The 24,133-nt window shown below is 54.8% G+C and overlaps 1 protein-coding gene across 1 annotated transcript in view; it reads right to left on the reverse strand.

Moving 5' to 3' along the window:
* CTBP2 (C-terminal binding protein 2) overlaps nt 1-22,338 on the reverse strand; it is a 130,245-nt gene extending 107,907 nt beyond the window's left edge. Inside the window, exons 1-2 of the mRNA XM_029932763.1 lie at nt 22,142-22,338; nt 21,738-21,888 (exon numbers count right to left, since the gene is read on the reverse strand). The gene's annotated coding sequence lies outside the window, so the exon portion shown is untranslated. The remainder of the gene's footprint in view (nt 1-21,737; nt 21,889-22,141) is intronic.
* Nucleotides 22,339-24,133: the final 1,795 nt, after the last annotated feature.

The following is a 24,133-nucleotide window of genomic DNA, read 5'->3' on the forward strand; positions in this document are numbered from 1 at the left end:
CAGAGCCTGACGTGGGGCTCGAACCCCCAAACCAGGAGATCATGACCTGAGCCAAAATCAAGAGTCAGAGGCTTACCCCACTGAGCCGCCCAGTCTAGGCACCCCCAGAATAATCCCATCTTAAGTGAATTTTTATTCACAGGTAGTCTTTTAAATGGTTATTTTCATTTCTTTGTAGATACTTAACGTACAGGAAATTACATGCAAAGTGTTATTTCTCTTTGCAAAGATTAAAGCTGATTGTTTCAATGTGAGTCTTTCAGATCATAAAAACCATTTAATTTTCTTAAAACTCTCCTATATTCTCCATTTCCTACAAAGAGCAGATTTCTTATAATCTCAAAAATGCACAGTGAGGACGCCTTGGGCTCTAGTGTGGGGAGGGCTGTCAGGCGGTGCTGAAGGTGGGAAAACGGGATTCCCGAAGCCGTGGCTCAACCGCTGAGGTGGGTTTGAAAGTAAGGGACCCCCCCCCCCCGACCCCGACGCATGTCCCATCTCTAACAGAGTGTCCCTCTTGGGGACTCCGATGCAGAGGTCTGAATTCCAGTGACCAAGCAGCTGGGAAGGATCAGGGATGTGGGGGGCAGCAACACACTGCAGATCCCCGGCCCCCCACGCACCCCTGAGCCGCTGGAGACTAAGGCTGAGCCGCGGCGCTCGCGGGGAGAGAACAGGGCACACTTCTCGGCAGGCTCAGCCAAGTTCTTGGCTACCGATCAGCCTGCAGAAGGGGTACAGGGAAGCACCGGGCAGGGGGACACCGAGTCCTCACCCCAAAAAAACTACTTACAAGAAGAAATCATCAGCCTTCAACGTCAACACTACAGATCAACACAACAGGCTCCAGGCGGAGTACGGGGTGGGGCGGTGATGCTGGGGGAAAGCCGTGTAGACACGGAACAGCCCCTCAGACTCCCAGTCTCTCCCACACCAAGGCCTCACCCCTACCCCCTTTATACTGCGTAGAAGGCAACTGGTGCTGTCCCTGCTTTGTGGCTGATTTAGCCGTTCAGCTCCAGGCCGGCAGGGACACAATCCGACTGTTACCTTGCAGAACTCAGAGACCAACCAATGGGGAAGAGCTCAGGAAGGAGACTGTGTGTGTGGCCCTGGAAACGCTGCTCGGCCGGAGAATACCCTCCTCCAAGGAGCGCAGGACGTGACCGCTAGTACGGCCTCTGCGACACCACAGGTGGAGAGGTACTCGGGGCTCGGTGCCGGGCCCACCGGCCGCACTCAAACAATGCTCTCACGTAACAAGTGCTTTCTTTACCGACATGGTTAGGTAGTCAAGAACCCAGAGTCCTAGAATAAAACATTTAAAAAAAAATTTTTTTTAAGAAGGGGGGGTAGTAGCATCTGGGTTGCTCAGTCAGTTGAGCGTCCGACTTCGACTCAGGTCATGATCTCATAGTTCGTGGGTTCAAGCCCCACATCGGGCTCTGTGCTGACAAGCTCAGAGCCTGGAGCCTGCTTCGGATTCTGTGTCTCCCTCTCTCTCTGACCCATTCCCATTCATGCTCTGTCTTTCTCTGTCTCAAAAATAAATAAAACATTAAAAAAAATTTTTTTAAAGAATCCAGAGTCCTAGAAAAGGGGGGGGGGAAGCCTGAAGGGAGATTAGTTTTCCGTTTTATTTCAAACCAAATTTATTCAGACCCGAACCTCAAGGTTCAGGGAAGATTTTTCGTGTAAAATGAAGCACATCACTGCCATCAAATGGAGCAGCTGTGGCACCTGCAACAGAGGAGTGAGTTTACCTTTTAAACAAGGCTGGGCATGTCACAGAGCAGCACGTGGGAAACTCCACAAACACAGACACGAAGGAGGGAGGCACCCAAAGGTCCCACTGAGGATTAATTTATGGATTTCCTCTAGCGGCAGCAAGCTTTATTTTTTATGAGTAAATAAATCACAGAACCGGAGGAGATGTTCTCCGAAGGAAACTAAGACCCAGATCACCCAGCCCCTCGGAGACCCTGGCAAAATCCACCTCGGTGCCGCCTCTTCCTGCCCGTCACAGCACACGGAGTGGCAAGGTCCCCGGAACAGCCCGCCGGCCTCCACGCGGCTGACCCCGGCTCAGACCACCCAGGTGCATGAGCCCCGATACAGAGGTCAGACCCTCCCACCCAGAAGAATCCAGGACGAGGAGAGAAAAGCCAGACAGCAGACCAGCCCGTGTCCCCTCCGTCCCTCACACGGATGCTCTTATCTAGAAAAAGGAAGAGGGGCCTTGAAAAGCGTGTAAATACTACCTACCGATTCACACAGGTCAGGTAATGACGACCCGATCCTGAACTAACTTCCACGCCTACCTAACTACTCAGCTGCGTTTCATCCACTTTAGAAGTACGGGTACCCGTTCAGCACGGATGGTGGCGAGGGTAGGAAGTGCCATCCCCTCTTAGAAGATGGGTGTGTAAACACACGCACGTGGCCAGAGTGTGCTTCCTGGAGGCGGCTCAAACAGGTCGCTCCCAAGTCAGATTCCCAGGACCTGTCGCTTTACAGGGGGCACGAGAGCAGGCCAGGGCCCCCCAGGGGCCAGCGCCGACTCCTGAAGGGAGCCGTGCTGACCCCACCCTCCCCTCCCCCGCACACCAGGCCTGAGCCCCGCACGCTGTCGCCCATGCCCGCCACTAAATGAGACGTCAAAATGCAGGATCCACGGCCCCCAGTGCTGTCTCTTCACAGACCGCAGCCAAGAGCGCGACACAAAAACCACACAACGCAGACGAACGGTCTCTCAGGGGGAGGGCCGTTCTTCTGCTGGTTTCCAGAACCAGCCAGGCCAGCACGGCACAGCCCACCACACACGTCTCCCCGGGGACGGTCCTGGGGACCTGGGGCGAGCAGGGGAGGCCGGCAGTGCCCAGGCCCTCGAGCAGGAGGCGTGGGAGAGGAGGGGGTCGGCTTTCGCACTCGGGTCCTCACGGTGAGCTGCTTCTCACCCACTTGTAGTCTGAGCCCGAGTCAGAAATCTTTAGGACGGAATATTCCTCGTCAATAAAAGGGAGCCAGTGATACACGCAAGAACTTGAATGAATCTCAAAGGGGATTATGCGGTGAAAAAGTTCAGTCTCAAAAGGCCGTGTATCCTTGGACTCCACGTTTGTCACATCCTCTGCGGGACAAAAGTACAGAGACGGGAAAACTGATTATTGGTTCTCACGGTTGGGGACTGGGAAAGGGGGCAGGACACTCCAACTCTAGAAGATTCTCTGGGCAAGCTAGGTCTTCGGATCCGGGCAGCCGTGCCTGCAACCAAGGGTGTTGACCGTGAATGATCTTGGCCACTTGGAGAGGGTGTGGCTACAGGTGGGTGACCAGGGGGGGTCCCTGGGGGATCTTGACTCCGGTGGTGCATGCGTAGCAGGGGACGCTACGGCACAGAAGTGGACACACACCTAAAGGACCACATCGACCGACGCCGGTGGGATCTGAAGGACGGCCGGGGGCCCCATCACTGCCCATTTCCTGGTGGTATGATTGTTACTATTGTACAGCGAGCTGTTACCACGGGGGAGACCAGATAAGGGTATTATTACAACTGTGTGTGATTCTAGGATTACTTCGAAATGAGTTGAATTACAAGAACAACTAGGTTCGCCCTTTGTTTTTTGGTTTGCTTAGTTGGACTCGTGTTGACCACACGAGTGGTCTTTTGTGGATTGGGGTGTTTACAGGAAGGAGCCTCGAGGAGCCGACCCCACTGACAGGATTTCCACACTGAGCTGGGATCGGCTTTCTCTGGCTGCCTGTGGCCCAGAAGCCCAGCCCGCCTCTCAAGAGCCGGAGCTCCATGCTCCTGAACCCTGACCTTCTCCAGGGCAGTCGGTAAAGATGCTTGCTATGACAGTTCTTTCCTGGGCACAGGCACAACCAACTGGCTTCTCTCTCCCAGCTGCTGCTGGACGCCCAGGGCTCCCAGGTCACATGTGCCGGAGGGGCTCCCCCTCCCCCAGGTCACATGTGCCAGAGGGGCTCCCCCAGTCCTGCAAGGTCACGTGCCAGAGGATACCTTTCCTGGCAGAGCAGCCCCAGAAAGGACAAGAGGGAAAACGAGCTCCTGGGGCAGGTCTGTGCCGGGAGGGCGGGCACCCTGGCAGGGAGAGAGATACAGGCTTCCCTGACCCAGCCTGGCTAAACCGAAACTACAGGCAGCGGGCTGGAACAGGCCAAGACTGTCCCCGGCTGACACCCACGGTTGTACGCTGGCCTGGCGGCCTTCCAACATTCAGCTCGCTCAAAGAAAGTTCTGGAGCTGAAGTGTCCTAGCAGATCACCAGGGTCAGGCGGGCGGGCAGGCCACCTGCCTGCACGGACCCATAGCTCCGTTCCTGCTTTTCCAGCAGCCTGGGGGCCTTGCTGGTGCCCTGAAACTGCACAGCGGCCATCGGCAACAAAACTCAATCACACCTTATCATCCGAAAGGTCTTCTGCTGCGTCAATCTGTCCTCCAAGACCCCCCACTGCCTCCCTTTTAAGGGGAGCTTGGCACACTCCCTCACCCTCGCTGCTAACTCCCTGCCGATTCAAAGAACCCAACGAAGAAAATTACAGGAGCTTCTCTGCTGTTTCTGCTTTTATTGTCTTCAGGGTTACCCTCTTCCCGATTCATTCGACAGGAGTTTATCCTTAATGTTTCCCGGAGACAATAACAAACACGTCTCCCTCTCCCCAAAATGTGCCATTAGACACAGCAGACAGACGGAAAGTATTTCAAAATAATCCTATTTTTGCAGCTTCTATCCACTCTCAAATAGCCACTTACTCCAAAAGCTGAATGGCTCTCAGATTGACACTGCCCAGCTTCGGAGCTGCTGCAGAAATAACCAGCAACTCTTTTACGGAAATAAAAAATTACATTCTACGTAAATTAAATATATAATTTGATTAAATGTGTTTATGTCTTTGTGATGACATTTAAAATAGCAGCAATCATGGTCGTTCTTAAAAGAAAAACTCTTTCAAATACAATGCGAAGCTGTCACACGTACCTTCTGCTGCAGATCTTAAATGTCACGTACCTTCAAAAGGGGATGGCAGTTTCCTCTTAAATATGCAATTCCGAAGCCGTGCGGTCTGAATCGAGCACGTACTAAAACAGTACTAAAACACCGCTGGCATTTATCCTGCGGAAGTTCAGCCGCTCACCCCTGCTTCTCACGGACCTGCTCAGGAGCCCAGTGCCTGTCCCGTCCGCCCCCATGCGGATCCGGCGTGGCTAGGGCCACGGGGCCACAGAGGCAGGCGCCAAGCCACAAGGCCCGGCACCAAGTCACACCCCTAACGTCTTAAGGGGACAAAGGTACCTTCCTACGGTTCCTACAGTTTCCCTCCCAGATATCTTGCTGAACTCTGTGTAACCCAATTTTGGCAAAGCATCAAGGGCCCAATTGTTAAGACCGTGTTAATCAGATGCAAAGAAAACTCCAAACTCATTCTCCTAAGTCAATGACCTACATATTCAATTGCTTATTCTCCAACTCGGTAGCAAACAGGGTGCTATATTTAAACATAGAGCACAGATGTATCTTCCTTCTGAAACGTTCCCGATACAGATAAGCGCTCTACTCCAGCCCGCTGCTCCTCAACTTGAGGAACATAAACACTGTCCACATCAACTGTTTGTGATGAGCCAATGAGCGTGGTCCATGTCTCCGTTATTTTAGCAAGAGGGTAGCAAGTGTCATGTCTGTGGAACGTGAACGTGAGCAGCATTACCACTGGCACAACAACAAGATGAAGCCTGGCTCCCCACCCTGCCTCCCCAACGCCGGGCAAACAGCAAGTGCTCAGAAAGAAAATGGATCCAATGACTTCGAGTCAGTTAAGCGTGGGTAACAAGCATGCCGCATACCGAATGCCCAAAGGGACTGCAAAGGCCCCCTAACTACGGAACCCAGGACTAGGGACTGACCCAAATGATCTCACAGCCAGCAGGCAAGACAACAAAAGAAAACGGGGAGCTCTCAGAGTCTGTTCTAAAACCACAGTAAGGGCAGAAATTGAGAGCTCTCACTGTTGGTCTCTTGGTATCTCACTCGAATATGAAGAGGCATGGGCAAATCAGCTCCCCACAGCCAACGCTAGAGGAGGATCCTCAGATCATTCTGAAGCATCAAGGCAGAGGGTTTGAAAAACCAAACAGAAGATAGCCCAGCCCAGTCCAGCCCCGTAACAGGTACCTCCTTGCTGGTCCCTCTTGGGAAAGGAAAGCTCTTCTGGGGAGAGGGAGGATGGGGGGGTGGGGAGAAGGGTAGGTGAGAGGCCAGGAGAGCCTTCCAAACAGACGGCAATGCAGGGGGCAGTCTGGGAGAGGACCAGGTTGAGCAGGACACACTGGGCAACCAAAGCCCAAACCTGCGCTGTAGTCTGGAATCCTTTCTGTGGGGACCTTTCTACCCTGTCCAACCGTGTGACCGCAGGCAAGTCACCTCGCCCACTGGGAAGCATCTTCTCCCAGGTACAGGAGAAGGATGCCACCCAGACACCAAGACCCTCTAACTCAAATTCTAATTCCATTTAAAAGAGGCGATCATGAAACTAAGCCAATTCTCAAGGGCTTGAAAGAAATCAAGAGTGTGGAAATGTTAGATTTATTGTGAAGGGGATTTCTCCTTTTCTTTGGACTCTGGTGAATTCCTTCCTTGGGCAGCAAACTCTGGCCCCACCGCACAGATGCAAAGGACCAGGAAACCCTACCCAAGAGGCCAGACCCCACAACCTGACTCGTGGCATCAACGGGGAAGCTGGAAAACACAAGAGAACTGAAATGCACTGTGAAGCCAGGCCCTTCATTCAGGAAGAGGAGACTTCTGATCCTTTATTGGCCACGCTGGCCCTTCTGTGTGGTTCCTGCACCCCTAGCTCTTCCTGAGAGAACCTTCCAGTTAACACCTCTCGCCCTTCCATCTCCCCACGCCTTGCCCACAATCAGCCAAGCGCCCCCCCGCCCCGTCACTCTCAGGGGCCCCACCTGCTTTATGAGCCTTGCTGTCTAGCTTCCCTTCCTGTCACCTCCTCCACCAATACGTACACATCTGTACACACATGCACACATATCCATTTCCATATACATTAACATATCCATCCAAGAACGCCGGTGTGGACTCCTGATGGTCAAAGCCAACAGTCCTTTTTTCTCAGTGCCATCTACCATCTCAGCTGGTAGAAAACCCCCCACCCCAATGAAATATACACCCCCCCACCCTATGCCTCCCGATACTGGACCAACTGCGAGGCAGGTACTATTAAAAGAGGCAGATCTGGAAATTAAGGAAACGTAACCTTGTCTTCAAGGAGTTCCAACAAGGAACAAGAACAGACGGCCACGTGCTAGAGAAGCAGGCAGGGAAGGCGAGGTCACCACTCTGCCTAAGACTCCTATTCAGGTGCTCCCAAGCCCATTTCTCCCTCCCAGTCCCCACCAGGAGCTCCGGGTACACCTGACACCTGCCTTCTAGACACTTCCTCCCCAGGGGCATGTCCCACGTGCTTCTCAAGCTCCCTCACCCACATCATCACCCTACCAGTGGGAGTTCCTGCTTCCAACCAAATCAAACCCGGAATCTGCCCCGACCTCATGGTTGTATCACTGGGACCAGCCAGGTCAGCCTCTACCTTTGCCCGCCTCTACGTCTCGGGGCCTGGCAAGTAATCCCTAGGCTAGCCCTGTACACCGATCCCTCGGCAGGAAGTAAAACTCCAGATCACCAACTCTAAAACACATATTAAAGGCCCAAAAGAATTAATACCTGTTTTGGAAGGGAGGGTGACCCACTCCAATTCAGCTGGTCAGTACCGAGTAGCCTAGTCCTCGAAGGGTTTTCAGTTCCATCCCAAGTCAAAGACCACCCTTCCAAGGGCTCCTCGCAGAACGGCTTCCTCTAAATTGTCCCTCCACAAGGTGCTTCTGACTTTTCCTGGCGGACCCAGGCATGAGCAGCAGCCTGACACTTGTTACCGGACCTCCGCTAATGGCAGGGCTCTCCATCCCCTCTACGCCACTCCCCTGTAATGGGGCCTTTCTCTTTACCATCAGCTCAAGGACAGACACTGTCTCTCTAAACTTAGAGCAGTTCGTAGCCAACCATCCTGAAATTTATGGTCGCTGTATTCGCATTTTTAAAAATCGACTCTGGCTCCTCCCCAATCTCATTCCCTCTTAGGGAAGCCTTTTTTATTTATTTATTTTGAGTCCTCAAAGCATTTTCTTTTTTTTTAAAACATTTATTTATTTTTGAGAGAGAGATCATGAGCAGGGGAGGGGCAGAGAGAGAAAGAGAAGGTCACACAGAATCGGAAGCAGGCTCAGAGCCTGACATGGGGCTCAAACCCATGAGCGGCGAGATCATGACCTGAGCTGAAGACGGACGCTCAACCAAGCCCCCCAGGCGCCCCATCAGAGTGTTTTCTGGAAAAAGGATATAAAGAAGTGAATGGAACCCACTCAAGGACACAGCGCTGTAAATAAGGTCTTCAAAAGCACTAGCCCTAGAGAAACTTGGAGAAGCTTCCCCCAAGACCGGTGAAGCCAGCATTTCCAGACGGCCAGGATTTGGAGGGTTCAGTTCACAAGGTAGCAGATCTGCAGGTGTCCAGAACAGCCGCTTAGCCAGGACCTTCACACCACCTCCAAGAACAACAAACAATCACACTGTAGGCATTTCTAGTTATCAGTGGGCTCCAAAAAGCCGCTTCTGGCAATCATGAACGCAAACAGATAGGCACGATTGTTCAGAACCAGAAACTAAAGACCTTGATGCCTACGCTTCACTGACCAACAGAGTATTTGGTGGGGAAGGGAGACCACAGAGCAAAGAAGGGGCGTGCGAGGGGCCACCCGTGATCCTTCTTAGCATCCAGGGAATGCCCAGCACGTCCGTCTAAAGAGCACAGCGACTTCTTCCAGAGTGAGCGAGCCCCACAGCCCAGCGGCAGCAGAGGAAACGGTGCAAACTCTGCAGGAGTCTCATTAGCAGAGGGGCAAAGCGAAGGGAGGACACCCCCACCCAACCCTCCCCCAACCCACTCACCCTGCCTCAGGCGGAAAGCCAGCCTTCTGTTACAAGGTTTAAAACACAGCTCCAGGGGGGCGCCTGGGCGGCTCAAGTCAGTTAAGCATCTGACTCTTGATTTCAGCTGAGGTTGTATCTCACGGTCATGGGGTCTAGCCCTGTGCCTGCTTAAGATTCTCTCTCTTCCCCCGCCCCCCGCCTCCCTCTCTAGCCCTCTCTCCCACACTCTCAAAAAATAGAACAAACAGCTCCGTTCCCCTCTATGACTGATAGCACTATAAAACTCCCTAACTGTTTTTAGAAGACTAAACATACACCTATTCTATGACCAGTAATTCCATTTCTAGGAATTTATCCAAGAGAAAACAAAACGAGAAAGGTCCATAAAAAGACATGTGCAAGAGGGCGCGTGAGGGGCTCAGGCAGGTTAAGCGTCCAACTCCTGATTTCGGCTCAGGTCATGATCTCAAAGTTTGTGGGATCAAGCCCTGTGTCTGCTCTACACTAATAACATACAGCCTGTTTGGGATTCCCTACCTCCCTCCTTCTCTCTCTCTCTCTCTCTCTCTCTTTCTCTCTCACCTCCCTCTCCTGCTTGAGCACACGCAGGCTGTCTCTCAAAATCAACAAACGTTAAAAAAAAAAAAAAAAAAAAAAAAAAGACGCGCAGGAACGATTCACAGCAGCTTTATTCGAACAGCCGAAAGCTGGAAACAGCCCGTGTCCATCAACAGGTAAATGGGTAAACTCGGTGTGGTGGCAGATTCCTAGAATGGAATCCTACACAGCCACTGAGAAGGACAGGTGATCCACCCAGGCTAAAGCATTCAGGGATCTCAAAACCATTATGTTGAATTGGAAAAGGCTTTTGCAAAAAAAGGTACATGAGCCAGAATACTCGGGTACCCACGCAGAAATGTATCTAAGTATGTGACATAGTATTTCACTCAAGAACAAGCAAATGTAATCACGGGGGTTGCCGGAGGTGATCAGAGAGACGAGAACGGAGACTTCCTGGAAAGGGCCAGGAGGGAAATTTCTGGATCAAGGACATGGCCTAGATCTGGAGAGGGCCCAGGGTACAGAGGTGTGCACCTCTGCCAAAACGAAATGACTGGCACACCTAGGATCTACGCATTTCATTTCACCACATGCCCCGGCTCCCGAACACCTCCCCTATGCCTTACCTCAAAGGAAAACAAAACCAAGAGGAACCACAAACAAGTCAATGTCAGGTAATGAGAGGTACATGCTGAGGGACTCAGGGGTAAAGGTGAGCAGGATCCAGAAAGGGAGCCAAGAAACGCTGCCAAGTAAGGCAGGCTGCCGGGCAGAGGGCAGGAGAGCGCGTCAGCAGTCAGGTGGGGGTGGGCGGCACCCACCTGGGAGCTTACTGCTCTTGTCAAGCCACCCAAGTCCGGGTCTCTGGAATGAGCACCACAGCAACCCTGCGCGGCAGGAGCCGCTTCCCCACCACGAGCTGAAATCCCAGCCACCCAGGCAGAACATCCTCTAGAAACCAAAGTGTGGGAACAGCATGCACCCAAGTAACGAACACCCACTCTCTCCAGGAGCAGACTTACAGGGCCAAGGGGGCCTGGACAGGTTGAGGGCTGTGCGCTACCTCGGGCTGCGAAGACAGGAACCCCCTCCCACCCCCCTGCACAGGGAAAGAGCCCCTGTCTGAATAGAGCGTCAAGGAGGCGCACCTGCACTGTGCAGGTTCCGGTGCTCGGAGGCCGGGGAGGACCCCGAAGCAGCCAGCAGGGCTTGGGACCCTCCCTCTCCAAGCCTCTTCAGTGGGGGAGCGAGGGCGGATACAGCCTTCGGGCCACAAATAGCTCCTGTAAGAGGGAAATGATTGCCAGGGGGCCCATTTGGAGACATCTCGAGAAATGCCACAGGACTGCAACACAGCTGTCACTGTGAAAGGTCACACAGCCCATAAAGTCGAACTCCTCGGTCCCAAGGCGTGTTGCCAGCGCAGGCGACACGCAAGCCGTGCTTACCAGCCTCTCGGATCACTCAAGAGGCTTTTAAAGTATTAAGTACAGGGGCGCCTGGGTGGCTCAGTCGGTTGTGTCCGACTTCAGCTCAGGTCATGGTCTCAGTCTGTGGGTTCGAACCCCGCGCTGGACTCTGTGCTGACAGCTCAGAGCCTGGAGCCTGCTTCTGATTCTGTGTCTCTGCCTCTCTGCCCCTCCCCCTCTCCTGCTCTGTCTCTCTCTGTATCAAAAATAAATAAAACGTTTAAAAAAAGAAGTATTAAGTACAGAAACCACATGCAAGTTCCCAGGTGAATTTTAGCACGTGGGCCCTCTGGAAGGCCACCCGCTGCACTCGGACTCCGGACGCTTCGCCCAGACGGCCGGCAGACTGCAACACAAGCACACCGAGAGGCAGGAACAGTGTGGCAGATGTAACAGGGCCACGACCCTGCCGGAGCCCTCGCGCTCGGACACGGGGGCTCCCGGAAATCGCTGGACACAGGCCTCACATGTCAGAGGCACACAAGCGGTGCCGGGACAGGAAGTCCGGCTCGCTGCCCAAACTGGAAGATTCCTGGGCACCATCCCTCTGCATTTATGAGGCTCCAAACACCGTGCCAGACATGAAAAGACGAGAGTTGTGCAGGAGACAGGGTGGGGAACATGAAAAGGGCGTCGAAGGGGGCGGCGGGCCGGACTCCTGCCCCAGGAGACAGGGAGAGGAGGAGTCTGGGAGGGAGAAATGCCCGCCTGCTGCGCAGTTCGAGGCCGGAGGGAACGTTGGGGCGCGGTGAGCTGGCTGGCTGTTACAGGGACACCCACGCCTTCCAGGACCAGCCTGGCATCCCCACTGTGCTCAGGCCCTGGCTGGGGGCAGTCCACAGGAGCCAAGGCAGAAGGCAGTAGCTGGGGCCACCAGTCAATCCCAATACCAGACGCAGACGATGCTGCAGTGACCTTTTCATGGCTGCGACCCCACACCAGGTCCCTGCTACAGGTTTACCATGCGAGACTGCATTCTCAACTTCTCTGAAGATCGACCATCAACTCACGGGACCACCATGGCTGCACCCAAAGCACATCTGGGTGTGAAGGGAAGCCTTGCAAGGATGCCTACCCTCAGGGAGCTCCCAGCCTAGCGGGAGTGACCCCCTCCTCCAACAGCAAACAAGACGGGGGTGGGAGATGGAACTCCCACAGGACATGCGGATGGAGCTGCGTGTGGATGGAGCCGTGAAGACCAGGAGGCGGAGATCAGCGATCGGATCACCTTCTCACGGAGGTGGAGGTGAGGCAAGGTTGACTCCGGTGTATTTGCGATAGTAACGCCGCTTCAACAAACAAATCCAAAACGGAGTATCCGCCCGACACGGTAAGCTTATTCCTGTATCACAAGATCAGTGTTGCTGATCATGGGCAGCTCTTCCCAGGGCTGTTTAGGGACCCGGGATCCTAGGACCTCTGCTGGACCCTCAAGGGGGAAAAAAAAAAGGTAGGTAAAGCATACTTGTTTCCTAACCACTTCTGCCAGGAAGGGACACCTACTCCGACCAGTGTTCCATCGGCGAGAACAGTCCTTCCGGGAGATGCCCAGGGGGTAGCTGGGCAGCCACTTTGGCAGGAAGGCCCCACCAGCACAGGGGAGCCTGGCACATCTGGTCACCTCCACCACATGCACCTGCCGACTCCGTCACAGGGAAAAAAAAAAACCTCATCTGGGAAACAAAACAGGCCTCTGTGTGCTCTGAACACAAGAATCCGAGGTCATCTGACCACGGGACCAAACCCGAAAAGAGATGTTACATCTAGAAATCCATCTATTAAATTTCCCTGCGGCCACACAACCACGGCATTCAAGTGGAAGTCTGGTCACAAGTAGGCTTTCACTGATCAACTTAAAAAAGTTGAATGACTCTCCTTTGAATGGAAAAGGCCTAAATTTTTTAAGTTTGCAGAAATGTTTCCACGTCCACCATGTCTAAGACACCATGAAACAAAGCCTTCGTCTGAAGGCTCTCAACAACCTAGTAAGAAACACAGGCATCACCAGCTCACAGACAGGGGTCCCCAGTCCCTGTGTGGGGCTGGGTGACCCTCCAGAGGTCACCCAGCTGGGGAGGGGTGTTCCCAACCAGCCTGACTTGGCACCTGCACCTGCACGTCAAGACCCCAGCGCATCTGAAAAGCCGCACACAGCAAGTCAGGCTCCAATATCCATCCTCACATCCATACAGACTCTGCTTCAGATGGTAAATCAAGCACCTTGGATAGAGTAGTCTTATAAACTCATTTGAATTAAAAAACACTCCACTAAAATATGGATTTTCATCTGCATAACACTTTACCAACAAATTCCACAACATTCAAGTGAGAACAGATGATGTACGGAAATATCAAAAACAAGAATCCGATTTGGTAAACAGTTGAGTGCTATTTTCACATCATCCTAATGAATTTAGTTTCAATAAACGCAAATCAGCAAACACTCTGAAAATCCTAATGGTATGGTACACAACGAAGCTTTGAATGACAGCCCCGGCACACGAACTCTTTCCAGCAAGGGACGGATACCACAAGAGAAAATTCCAAAAGGAGGACTCCGTTCAAAGCATCCGCTGATGGCTGGTGGGTCTGAACCTGGCCCTGGGCATGCTGCCCGTATCAAGCTCCCTGGACGGGGAGGGATGGAGAGGTGGTCTGGACCCCTGGATCCTGCTCAAACTGCCAGGTACAATCCGGTACCAGGTGTCTGGCATATGCCAATACACATACGCAGGGACGTCAGCCGTCACCAAAGACGACACACAGTTTTCTGGTCAAATGCTTGCCCAGGGCAGGCTCCTGCCTCTTAATCCATCTCAGTCGGGCCCTCACCATCAAGTGCAGGAAGTGTCCGGGGAGGCAGATGGGACACAGGCCAAGACAGGCCCAGAGTCCTCCAGAGCCGCACTCACCTGCCCAGCAGCCTCATCGTCTGTGCCTGAATCTTGCCATCCCTCTAAAAGTGGCACCCAGGTTAAATCTCAGCGGGGACTTTTACGGTCACATTGTTCAAAGGAAGAGGGCAGGGAGCGAGGACACAGGAAGCAGACACCCTGCAAGGACGCAGGCGGGACCGTCTCCTCCGAGAGGCATCTGGGCACCTTCGTCTGAGCCCCCACCCCCACCATCTTCCATCTGAACACAGGCTGTCCTCGCTAGGCTGTCATTAGAAATCTTTCTTAATACTTATTATTTGAGAGACAGACAGATGGAGCATGGACAGAGACAGAGGGAGACACAGAGCCCGAAGCAGGCTCCAGGCTCTGAGCTGTCAGCACAGAGCCCGACGCGGGGCTCAAACCCATAAGCCATGAGTTCGTGACCTGAACCAAAGTCAGACGCTTCACTGACTGAGCCACCCAGACGCCCCTCCACACATCTGAACACGACTGTAAAGTGGACACTGCTACAGAAAGACTGGTCTCCTGAGGAACAACGTTTTTGCCTTGGAAATAATACACCAAAATTAACAAATTCAGAGTCATTTTTTACAAAAAAAACCCCAAAGTCTAAGAGCTTCCTTAAAAACAAGTGCACCCGTCTCTGAGCCCGGTGGGGACAAGGAAGTGCACTCTCCTTACGATGCTCTTCCCAGAGCCTCTCATGGGGGTATCAACACACGAGTAACTCAATTCTGAGGGTCTGGCAGGTCCTTCCTGGCCGTGGCCCAAGGTCAGAGGAGCACTCTTTTTTTGTTATTTGTTTTTTTGGGGTTTTTTTTTTTTTTTTTTTTGGCATGGGCAATGAAGTTTGGTTCCCAAAAGGCACATAAAAACATTTAGGACTTCACTGTTATGATGTTAAGAAACAAGATCAGATTTTAAAAGCCTGTCCCCGGCAGGAACAAATACACGCACTCAAAAGCCACAAGCACGTTACCTTCCATGTGCTGTGTGGCCAGCGATCAAGGTAACCCCCCCACCCCCCGGGGCCACACAGCTGCAGCTCCTGAATCCAACACCTATTCTGATCCAGCAGCCTCTCCATCAAGTAACTGTTATCACTTCCAGTTCGTGCCTGGGAAGCCGGGAGGAGCCTCACGCCCCGTCCAAAGCCCCAAGGGCAGACATCCCGGGCAACCCCGGCTCCAGCGTGCCCCGCGGAAGACCCCTTGTGACCCGGCCAGGCCAACGGGGCAGGAGGAATGAGGGGAGACGGGGTCAGGTTTCAAGAGGGACCCCCAGGGTGAATTCGGGACCCTCTGCTTCCTGCCACCCCACCACCCCCTTCACCCAGCTGGGCAGAGGTGGGGGGGGTTGTCACACCATCCCAGCTCTGAGCTCAGGGGCCATCCAGGAACTGCAGGCAGAGACTGGGGAATCTGCGAGACCCCGTGATCCTAATGGCCCATCATCTACTGGAGACTCAATGACGAGGGAGCTGGCCAAGCTCCCAAGGGAAAGAGGACCACAGACTCGCCTAGAAAACCGTACCCCCTGGCACAGCACGGAGGCCCCAAGCGATGGGGAGGACGCACCCAGTCCCCTCAGGTACCAGCTCTGTGCCCACAGCGCTCGAGGAAGGGAATCAGCCAGCAGTTCCCCATGAGGGGCCTCGGTCCTATTTGACCCTCGGGGCTTTACCCCAATACCCTCCCCAACCTGGAAGCCGAATGAGGCACAGCGCGTGTGCGTGCACGCACACACACGCGCGCACACCGCAGCTGAGGCCTCTCAGCCCCGCCTGCTCGCTACCCGGGCCCCACCACTGACCCCCTAGGACTTCATCCCAACACCACTCCGGGGGCCAGGATCCTGTGTGATTTTAGAAATCTCAAACCCTTTCCCTTTCATGATGAAGGGGGGCAGTTAGATGGCACCCCACAGAGGGCCTGGGCGCCCCCACCCCTGGCCCAGTCAGGACAGCCTCTCCTTGGGCCGGGGATCGCACTGTCACCAGGTGTTCACCTCCCCCTCCATGGGGGGCACCGGCACCCCTCAGCCCCCCACCCCAGGGCCTTCACCGAAGTCCACTGACATGTAAGCAAGGCATGTTCTAGAAACTTTCCCAGGGTTTCCTGTTCACCTTGCAGTACCTGCCACCCCCTCGCTCCCCACTCTCTCCTGTCCCCCAGGACCAGCAGAACACATCTCCGCGCCCCCCACACCCCCCGAATGTGCAGGACGAGGAATCCCACACAGAGGTGCCGAACATCAGTCCCAGGCTGCCGTGAGCACCGCCGAGAGCTGGGTTCTTCCCCTACGGTGTGCACAGGACCCTCCCCGCCCCACCCCCTTGACCAGCGCCGTTTCTGGGCTCCCACCCACCCCCGGGCATGAAGCCCCAAGAGGTCCACAGGCCAGAGCCCGCCCTTCAGCTTTGTTTCCTAGGCAACAGCCCGCTTTCCTCCCGGTTGACCGCGGACCACTGACCGAGGCAGGAAGGTCCCAACTCTCCCGGAGTTACTGCTCATGCTCAAGGGCCAGGAGCACAGCTCCCCTCACTTATAAGCAGGAGGAGCCCCAGGCAGATGGGACATCCCCCCCACGTGCTCACAGGCACCTGTCCTGCTAAGCTGACCCCACCTGTGCTCTGGACGAGCCCTGCAGAGGAAATAGCAAGGCCCCCAAGACCCTCACCTGTGGATGGGAAACTCCTGCTTAGGACACTCGGCAGTCGGTGCCTCGGGGTCACCTGATGTCTGGCCCTGCAGGACGGTGTACCTGTCACGTGGGACACGTGTTTTGAGGAGCTGTGCTCCCGGGGAGGTCCCTGTGTCCCCTGTGCCTAGTCTGTGGGGCGGGAAAGGCAGGACTTGCTTGATGGTCTGGGTATCCGTGCCTTCTGGCCCCCCGGGCAGAAAGGAGGAAGTGGCCTCAGCTGAGGGCTGCTGGGCTGGGCTGCGGCCCTCTACCTGGCTGCCCATCAGAATCATCCGGGAGCTTTCGAAACGACCCCAAGGCCACTGACTCAGAACCTCTGAGGGTGAGGCTGGGCTTGGACCTTTTTCCAAAGCTCCCAGGTGAGGTCAGGTCCAGACAGGGAGGAGAAAGATGGGGCTGGAGGGCACTGGATGGGGGCTGGAGGGAGAGAGCTCAGGCAGCCCCCTCCCCACCGCAGCCTGCAACTCCAAGCAACCTGCAACTCCAACTTGCATCCCGCCTACCATGTCCCTGAGGCCTTCCCTGACCTGCTGGGGTGGGAGCCCAGCTCCCAGTGGGGGAGTGGGGGGGTGGGTTACCATGCCCCCCCCCCCCACCCCGGCTCAGCTGGCGGCTCACTGCCCCCTGGTTGTGTGGTCTCCTCCTTGCAGGCAGGATCAGGTCAGGCTTGTTGAAGCCGCCATTCCCAAACCCGGGAGGCCACTGGCCACACTGCTGTGCCACCCACCCTGCCCATTCCAGCTCACTGGCCCTGGGGTGAGGAGAGGTCCGCAGCCCCTTGGTGCGCCCAGAGAAGGAAGAAGCAAGAAGGAAAATCCACCCCATGGAGCCCGTTCTCCAGGGAACTATGTTCTCAGCACCTTCCAAGCCTCTCTACTTAGGAGTGATTTACTCCACGAAACCACCCCCTACAGAGAACTAACTTCCAGAACTCACACTGTGCACCTAGCAAATGCCAGGGGCCAAGGCACTCAGAGCCCACGGTCTGTTATAAGATACCATCCAAAATGCAGAGGATTAATCCCTCCAAAAACAGCTTCACTACACCACGGAGAAAAACCTACAACACGCTCTCCCCCAAATCATAACAGGATGTCTCCCCAGAGGTACTGCCTCTGGCCTTGAAAGAGCCCAGGGGGATTTCAAATGGGCTCTGGGCAGGCAAGGGGGGTGGGGGCGGCTGCATGAGGGGGCGGGGGCTAGGTCCCCACACTTTGCCCACCCAAATCTTTAGCACTGCCATCACCATCAGCACATGAGGTCGATTCTTTACAAAGTCTCCTGTTCCTGCTTACCTAAAAATCGAAAAAAATTCTCCATCTGGGTCTCCGCCTATCAATGATGCCCAAATCACATTTCACCACAACATCTAAAGCCCCAACAATTTCAGAGACGGGGGACAGGGAAACCAAAATGATAGAAGAAAGGTCTAGGAGGCAAAGCTCAGTTTGATCAGAATGGGCTCCGTGTCTGACTCGGGCGTACGGAGACTCTGTCCCCTCTCTGGGCACATCCGCACCGACCAAACCCAGAGCAGGGCCTCGGGAACCCTTGCTGACTATGGCGGGCTGGTCCTCAACATCCAGCCCCCCCCAACCCCCTGCAGGCAACAGCCGGTTCTCCTCAAGGATGGTGAACAGCGCACACAGTATCAAGGGTCAGACTTTATCTTTTAAATGCACAGTGTGCCCGAGCCAAAAACAAAACAAAAAGCCTTTCCAAGATGCTTTCCAAATTCCAGAAACACACTGGGCTGGAAAAATGGAGCCCTGTTTCCTCTTATTTTTAATCTAACGTTGGCTAGGTTTATAATAAAAGAGAATTACCTATTTATTTGCTTACCTTACTTGGAAAGACAATAAATTGGAAAGGCTTCATAAATCTCACAGGGAAGTCCTTTAAACACGGATTGTCAGCAGAAATCCGCAAATAACCTTCTGCCGGTCCCTAGCAATCACCTCCACCACACATTCTTTTTCCTTCCTGCTTTTGTACTAATCTTCTAGCAAACAAATCGAATCAAGCACCAAAAAAAAAAAAAAAAAAAAAAAAAAAAACCGGTTTTGTTCTTACCGAAGTAAAGGCTCTGAAAATGCCTGGGAGCCACCAGGCTGTGGACTAATTGGCTCGTGAGAAGAATCTGATGTGGAGAGGGCCCTAGGGGACTGGACTGAGGGACACCTCTATACCCCCAAATGCGGCCACGCTGCTCTTCCTGATTTACAAACCTAGGCTGGCTTTACAAACAGAGACGGACTCAGCATTCATCGGATCCAGGGCGCACCATCCGCAAAGCCCTGGACAGACAGGCAGACAGACATGTTAGGAAACAAGGTCGTGCTCTGGCTGATTTTCCGGGTCCTCCCACCTGGGCTAGGCCGGTGTGGATGCTGCCTCTGTTTGCCTCCTGTCCTTAGAACCCCACTGCTGACGGAGCTGAGGGATGCAGGCGGCTGCTGGCCAAGTTCACTCTTCCCTGTCCGGACTGAGGGGAAGGAAGAAAAGCTCGCTCTCAGAGTGGACCCAGGCCTCATCCGGGGGGCCCCCCACCCTCAAGCTGGCACCGCTAGCAAGGCAAGTGGTGGGTGAGGCTGATTAAAACGACCTTCGGCAGCTCAGAAACAACCGAGGATGGACAGTCTCACACTGAGGTTTCAAGGACTGTGCTAAAAATAAGTTTAAATAAGAGACAGAAGGAGGCTGGTGGATAATCAAATGTGCAAGACTTGAAAGAGAGGCTGTAATCAATTTACATATCAGGGGAGGAAAATTACCATAACCAGAGGGAAAATTTCTCCGTGCCAAAAGGTTAAAAAAAAAATTATGCCCAGAACCACTACCCAAACGTAAATGAAAATGCAGGTCTTCAGAAGGCACCAGGCTCTGAAATGCCTGGCAGCTTCCAGAGCCTGCATCCTTGAGCGCAAGTCCTTGATTCCTGGGTGCAAGCAGCACAGCTCAGGAAACCCAGAGGTGCCTGAGCAGGTCGACAGACTCCCCTGGTTGGTTAGCGCTGCAGAGGAGGGGGCTTTTGTGCCGAGTCCCACTGAGGTCCCGTGAGCATCTGTCCCCAAAGAGCTGTGTCCCTGCAAGCTACTGAGCTGCCCGAGGAGAAGCACTTCGTTGTGATGAGTATGGATGCCCCGAAGACATTTATTTTTATATTCCCCTCCCCCTTGGCACATTCCCGGTACTCGATGAGAAGGCAGTGATGAGAAGGCACTTATCCACCAAATGAGATGCGTTTCTAGTATCCTTGAATGAAGGCCGAGGCCTTTCTTAACTGGCTCCCTTTGAAATAGACATTTGACAGTGCGCGCGCCTCAAGGAGGTTCTCCTTACTTTCCGGCTGGGCCGGGGCACACAGCCCGTGGGCTACTGTGTGCGGTGTACCCCCAAGCACAGCAGACGGGCTGGCTTCCAATCAGCTAGAATTTTAGGATCCACCTGAGGGAGCAGCGCCCCACCTACAACGTGCCCCGTGGGGACAGAGCTGGAGCCCGCGGAGGGCACAGGCCATGCGCTGCCTGGAATCGCGGTCCCACTGTGCTCACAGGGTGCACCACACAGTCCCGGGAGCACATCCACTGGCACTTTCTTCGGCCGTGGGTGGCACACACTTCCGGACACAAAACACTCTTCTCTCTCGTGTTTATTCATCCGACTTTTCCCCATAAGAAACCCCAACCTCTGAGCAAGTTTCTTCCCCCTGGCGAGGGTGACGCAGGGAACTGGTGGGACGAGGCTGTCCTGGCAGCGGGCACCCAGGGCCCTCACCGCGGCCACATCCTGTGACCTTTCCAGGCCGGGAGAAATCGGGCCTTCCTGCTGGCTGCAGCGGGATGCCTCCCAAATGGGAACCGCCAGAGCGGGACTGACGGCTACATGCACATGACCTTTCCGCCCGGGGTCCAGGACTCCAGCCACAACGGCCCTAGCCCCATGGGTCCCTGAAGCCTTCAGGGACATGGATGCCAACCATTCTGCGAATCCCAGGCTCCAGGATCCCTGCACGCGGAACCCCCCCAAAGTCCTATACGCCAGTGTCCGAACCTCCATCACTCACCCCCAAGAGGTGAAGGACAGATACTCAGACGTGAATTTCAGGCCAGGACCAAGGTCAGGTTTCGTCTGAGCTCGCAAGGCATCAAAGGGTGTTTCGCAACAGACACAGCCCCTCGGCAGGATGAAGCTTCCACCCGCCCTAAGTGCTGGGGCCCGACTGCGGGGCTGAGGCCCGAGTGCGGAAGCAAAGAAGTGACACTGAAGACATTTCCAGCAGCGACCGGAAAAATCAGTAAATGCAGCGTTCCCCAGCTAGCAATTTAAAAAATTCCCAGGCTCATTTCACAAAATTCCCCCCACTGAACGGAAACAGGAGACTATTAAACACCACGGAGAAAGCCAGTCGATTTCGGGCCCCCGTGTAGCGTGACCAGGAACGCTCTCCCGCACGTCCTGTCCCGCCTCATTAAATCCCCGTCCTCGGAGAGGCCCTGACCCTACCTGGCACAAGGGGACACCAACTGGGTGGCCCGCCGCTGGCTCGGGCAGCCGCAGACCTTCTCACAGGGAAGCCCTCTAGTCCCCCCACAGGCTTTCCCCGAAACACCCTTCTCGACCACAGGAAGGGGGCCAGCCTCCACCTGCAGGAAGGCAAACGGGGCCCTGAGTGCCACACGCGCCCCGTGCCCCCAGGACTCAGAACACAGACCACTGCTGCAGCACACAGCGCGTACACTGCCTGCTTGCTCCGACGCCACTTCCCCTGAGGAAGCAGCCAGGGCTGGATGGTCGCTCCCCCTGCCCCCCCGGGGCCTGGAGCCAGCAGCCGGGGTGGGCAGAGAAGCACTTGTCCTAGGCACCTGCCAAGGGCTGGCGGGACACTGTGTGGAGGGGGTGAGCAGCGGCTGTGTGCGTGTCCTCAGGAAGCCTAGGGACAGGGGCCTGAGGAGCCCCCAGGCCTGTACCTATGGGCTTGGAACCACACCCTCTGGGGGGGGGGGCGGATATAGGGGCCCTTTGCGGACCCCTGGTTCCACGGGGCAGACAAGATGCCAACCACAGAGACTGACCTTTGGTCCAACCTGTCCAACCTGGGCCCGATGCCAGAAGTCACAGATGTCCTTGGGACGGCAGGGCAGGGTCCCTCAGGTGCATCTATCTGCTGGGACTGGAGCGTCCTCCGGGGCCTCCCGAATCCTCACAAGTCCTACGCCGGCCTTTCTACTAACAGAAAGGAGTGATTTCATCAGCGGCGGGCGGGGGCAAGACAGACCCACAAAGGGGCACGGGACAACTCTCCTCGGTGACCGAACTGCTTCTGAAGCCGCGTGGTGTTTACGTGGTCTGAGGTCAAACCCTGCAGAAGAGCAGGCTGCGAGGGTGGGTTTGCTGTGTGTACGTTACACCTCTGTGAAAACGCTGAGAAGCTGTTCCCCACGAAAGAGCAAAACAAATAATAAAAACACAACTCTACCTGTGGGGTGAGCTCAGTTCCTCTGCGGCCAGAGTGGCGACCCCAGGAAGTCACCCCCGTCCCGGTCACTGGCACCAGCAGGAAGGTCCCTGCCACATACACGCTGGCCAGTGTCCCTGAAATTCAGCGGCACTTCCGACAGTCTGGCCAGGGAGAACACCTCTGTCACCTCCGCAGTTTAGTGGCCAGGAAATGAGAAAGGAGACTCCCCTGAGGTCCGGTTCCCTGATGGCTCTTACCCAGAGATCTCTTCCATCCCGTTTAGATTCATCACAGACCCTTCCCTGCTCCCTGCGTCGAGATGGCCAGTGGGGCTGGGTCTCCCCTTGCAAACAACTGCCCCTGTCATCCGGGGGGGTGGGGGGGGGCACGGGACCTGCATGCAAGGGGCAAGCCAGCTGCCCTGTGAGCACCCCTGAGGCCACACCCAGCTAAACAAGTCCCCATCAGGAGGCGCTGAGACCCTAGTGACTGCAGGGATCCCCAACACTGAGTAGGGCACAGAGGGGCAGCGCTGGAGGTATCCAACGTCACACAGCAAGCTAAGGGCAGAGCCAGGACCAGACCTGAGCCTCCCCTTGCTGGCCCTGTTGTCAGAGAGGATCACCACTGCCCCAAGCCCATGAAGATGACTTATGTGGAGCCAGAGGATAAAGAGTCACTGACAAAATACCGCTCAGCCCTATCCTGGCACCTGGGCTTCTCCGTGGAGGGACACAGCAGGCTCATGTCCAGGAGCTCAGAGCGAACAGACACTCCAGCTCTGGTGTAAGTGGGTGACAAGGCTGACTGGCCCACCACGTGGCCCGTGTACTTGAGCAGACAGATCCCCAGTGACGGACCTACCAGGGGGCCCATGTACATGACCCACTGGCCCCCCACCCCACCCCACCACTCATCAGGCACCTGGGCCCGTTAGCCTGAGCGCCACACACTCCTCTGACAGCCCCTCCGCCCCCACGCTGCCCACCGAGGCGAGCTGGTCCAGGCCCCCAGGCATCATGACCGATGCCCTAAAATGCCACGTCTGGGGGTGGGGATCTGAACTCAGGGCCACCCCACAACCCTCTGCTCCTCTCTTTGCCTCTTCAGACCAGAGTCCTTCCCACTCCCACCGCTCATTCTCTCTACAAGACCAAAGAATAGTAATAATAATGCCCACATTGAAGGCTCATGTCAAGGCTCACCATGTGTGGAGTCACTTAATCCTCACAGATACCCTGTGCACCTACCACGTCGCTGTGAAGACACTCAGGCACCAGGAAGTGGGATCGCCTCCCAAGGACCCCCCGGGGAGGGGGCAGGCGGGGGGTCCTGGGAACGGAAGTGCCCGTCTGGAGGTTATGAGGTTGTGTTCTTAAGCGCTGCACAGCGCTGCAGTCAGAGGAGAGCCTGGCAGCGGTCTTCTGGGCTCTTCCAGCAGGTCAGCCTCCCCGCCCCCTCAGCCTGGGAATGACCCCACCCCCACCCCCGCTCTTGGGAAGCACCCTGCGCCTGTTTCAACTCTTACACAACAACACCACGGCTTTGCTGAACTTTAGGGATAAACCCTCCTTGCTCTGGCTCCGAGCCTGGCACACAGTAGGGGCTCTACCTGCTGAAGCGGATCTTTGTTGCAGAATTTTCAGAAAAAGCACATCCATCTCCACGTCAACTGCCGACATTTCCACAAATCAATCACAACGGAGTTACTTTATCATATCACGGAAAAATTTCAAACCCTATGCATAAAATATGATCCATCTATTTTTATGTGATCTACAAAATTAGAAAGCTTTCCTAAATCTCTTAAAGGTGGTTTTTCCAGTAACGCATAACTGCTTAATTAGGAAGTGTACAAAACATAATTACACTGCCTCACACTACGATATTGCTTATGGGAATATCTTCGTGCACCATTCTGCTTTATTTTGTATTTAATCTCTATTAAGATGTCTACGTGGAAACAGATAGGTATGCGAGTCTTCATAAACACCATAAATCATAAAGTCA

The sequence above is a fragment of the Suricata suricatta genome, chromosome 2 (assembly GCF_006229205.1).
Source record: "Suricata suricatta isolate VVHF042 chromosome 2, meerkat_22Aug2017_6uvM2_HiC, whole genome shotgun sequence".
Taxonomy (NCBI): domain Eukaryota; kingdom Metazoa; phylum Chordata; class Mammalia; order Carnivora; family Herpestidae; genus Suricata; species Suricata suricatta.